This window comes from Lolium rigidum, chromosome 4 (assembly GCF_022539505.1).
Source record: "Lolium rigidum isolate FL_2022 chromosome 4, APGP_CSIRO_Lrig_0.1, whole genome shotgun sequence".
NCBI classification, from domain to species: Eukaryota; Viridiplantae; Streptophyta; class Magnoliopsida; order Poales; family Poaceae; genus Lolium; species Lolium rigidum.
Genome location: NC_061511.1, coordinates 246,976,749 through 246,980,400, shown reverse-complemented (window position 1 = coordinate 246,980,400; position 3,652 = coordinate 246,976,749).

The window sequence follows — 3,652 nt, the reverse complement described above, 5'->3', positions numbered from 1 at the left end:
AGTATAATATGCTTGTCCCAAAATATGATTGATTGCGGTATAACTTTGATGCTTTTATCTTTGACAATCACTATTACTAGTCTTTCTATGAACTTCAGAGGTGCCTGGGCATTTATGTTTTGCTGATCAAATATGGGCAAGCGAGATACCACTTTATCATACTCTTTTATGAACATTGCAATCCTGCTTATAGACATGATTCATGATGCTTATTATTAATTGTTGGTACCTTTCCATGATTGACATTGCTGTTAGATGATCTTATTTGCATGTATCTTATTATGAACTGCCTAAGTGTTAGCCATATCATGAGAATATATACATCATATGAACAAATGTGTTCGTGAAAGTTCTTTTATCGCATCAGTTGTTAACTGAATTGCTTGAGGACAAGCAATAAGCTAAGCTTGGGGGGAGTTGATACATCCAAAACGTATCTACTTTCCCGAACACTTTTGCTATTGTTTTGCCTCTAATTTGTGTATTCTGGATGCAACTAACACGGACTAACGCTGTTTTCGAGCGGGAACTATTCCGGTGTCTCGTTTTTGTGCAGAAATCCAACTTTCGGGGAAAATCCTCGGAATTTATGCGAAAGGTCCTATTTTTCCAGAAGACTCACGGAGCCAGAAGGGCAAGTCAGGTGGAGGCCCGAGGGCCCCACACCCTAGGGCGGCGTGGCCCAGGAGGGGGGTGCGCGGCCCTAGCGTGTGGCCCCCTCGGCCGGCCTCCGACGCCCTCCTCTAGACTACTTAAGAGGTTCGATCTAAAAATCGCGACCAAGAAGTCGAAGTTGCCAGAAACCCTCCAGAACGCCGCCACATCACGAAACTCCGTTCTGGCACTCCGCCGGGACGGGGAATTGGAGGAGATCATCGCCATCATCACCACCGACGCCTCTCCATCGACCAGCCATGTTTCCCCCATCCATGTGTGAGTAACTCCCCCGCTGTAGGCCGAAGGGGATGGTAGGGATTGGATGAGATTGGTCATGTAATAGCATAAGATTGTTAGGGCATAGTGCCTAGTGTCCGTAATTGGTACTTTGATGATATTGTTGCAACTTGTTATGCTTAATGCTTGTTGATACGTCTCCGACGTATCGATAATTTCTTGTGTTCCATGCCACATTATTGATAATATCTACATGTTTTATGCACACTTTATGTCATATTCGTGCATTTTCTGGAACTAACCTATTAACAAGATGCCGAAGTGCCGATTCTTCGTTTTCTGCTGTTTTTGGTTTCAGAAATCCTAGTAACGAAATATTCTCGGAATTGGACGAAATCAACGCCCAGGGTCCTATTTTGGCACGAAGCTTCCAGAAGACCGAAGAGGAGACGAAGTGGGGCCACGAGGTGGCCAGACTATAGGGCGGCGCGGCCCAAGTCTTGGCCGCGCCGACCTATAGTGTGGGCCCCTCGTGTGGCCCCACGACCTGCCCTTCCGCCTACAAATAGCCTTCGTCGCGAAACCCCCGCATCGAGAGCCACGATACGGAAAACCTTACCGAGACGCCGCCGCCACCAATCCCATCTCGGGGGATTACGGGAGATCTCCTCCGGCACCCTGCCGGAGAGGGGATTCATCTCCCGGAGGACTCTTCACCGCCATGGTCGCCTCCGGAGTGATGAGTGAGTAGTTCACCCCTGGACTATGGGTCCATAGCGGTAGCTAGATGGTTGTCTTCTCCTCATTGTGCTTCATTGTTGGATCTTGTGAGCTGCCTAACATGATCAAGATCATCTATCTGTAATACTATATGTTGTGTTTGTCGGGATCCGATGGATAGAGAATACTATGTTATGTTAGTTATCAAGTTATTACCTATGTGTTGTTTATGATCTTGCATGCTTTCCGTTATTAGTAGAGGCTCTGGCCAAGTTTTTGCTCTTAACTCCAAGAGGGAGTATTTATGCTCGATAGTGGGTTCATGCCTCCATTGAATGCAGGACGAGTGACGGAAAGTTCTAAGGTTGTGGATGTCTTGTTGCTACTAGGGATAAAACATTGATGCTATTTCTAAGGATGTAGTTATTGATTACATTACGCACCATACTTAATGCAATTGTCCGTTGTTTTGCAACTTAATGCTTGGAAGGGGTTCGGATGATAACCTGAAGGTGGACTTTTTAGGCATAGATGCATGCTTGGATAGCGGTCTATGTACTTTGTCGTAATGCCCAATTAAATCTCACTATATTTATCATGACATGTATGTGCATTGTTATGCCCTCTCTATTTGTCAATTGCCCGACTGTAATTTGTTCACCCAACATGCTTTTATCTTATGGGAGAGACACCTCTAGTGAGCTGTGGACCCCGGTCCTATTCTTTACATCGCATACAATCTATCGCAATACTTGTTTTACTTGTTTTCTCGCAAACAATCATCTTCCACACAATACGGTTAATCCTTTGTTACGGCAAGCCGGTGAGATTGACAACCTCACTTTGTTTCGTTGGGGCAAAGTACTTTGGTTGTGTTGTGCGGGTTCCACGTTGGCGCCGGAATCCACGGTGTTGCGCCGCACTACATCCCGCCGCCATCAACCTTCAACGTGCTTCTTGGCTCCTCCTGGTTCGATAAACCTTGGTTTCTTTCCGAGGGAAAACTTGCTGCTTGTGCGCATCATACCTTCCTCTTGGGGTTCCCAACGAACGTGTGAGTTACACGCCATCAAGCTCTTTTTCCGGCGCCGTTGTCGGGGAGGAAAGGTAAAAGGCACTCATACTCCGGTTCCGGGTAAAGTACTTTTACGGCGCCGTTGTGTTTGTGCTCGAAGCTATTTCCTTTAGATCCTGCAATTGCATCTTTTTGTTTCTTGTTTACACTAGTTAGGCATAATGGAAAACAACAAAAATATGAGAGATCTTTATGAACTTTATCTTGAATTAGGACATGATGTGTTTGAAGAGAGAATTAAAAAACCCATTGAACTTTATATGCATGCTAATGGGAATGTTATTACTATGAATGCTTTGAACACTATTGTTGCTAATGCTATGGAAAATTCTAAGCTTGGGGAAGCTGGTTTTGATGAGCATGATCTTTTTAGTCCCCCAAGCATTGAGGAGGAAATTTACTTTGATGATACTTTGCCTCCTATTTATGATGATTATAATGATAGTAGTCTTTTGTTGCCACCTGTTATGGAGGATAAATTTGATTATGATTACAATATGCCTCCTATATTTGATGATGAGAATAATAATGATAGCTAATTTGTTGAATTTGCTCCCATAACAACTAATAAAATTGATTATGCTTATGTGGAGAGTAATAATTTTATGCATGAGACTCATGATAAGAATGCTTTATGTGATAGTTATATTGTTGAGTTTTCTCATGATGCTACTGAAAGTTATTATGAGAGAGGAAAATATGGTTGTAGAAATTTTCATGTTACTAAAACACCTCTCTATGTGCTGAAATTTTTGAAGCTACACTTGTTTTATCTTCTTATGCTTGTTACTTTGCTCTTCATGAACTTGTTTATTTACAAGATTCCTATGCATAGGAAGCATGTTAGACTTAAATGTGTTTTGAATTTGCCTCTTGATGCTCTCTTTTGCTTCAACTCTTATTTCTTGCGAGTGCATCATTAAAATTTCTGAGCCCATCTTAATGGCTATAAAGAAAGAACTT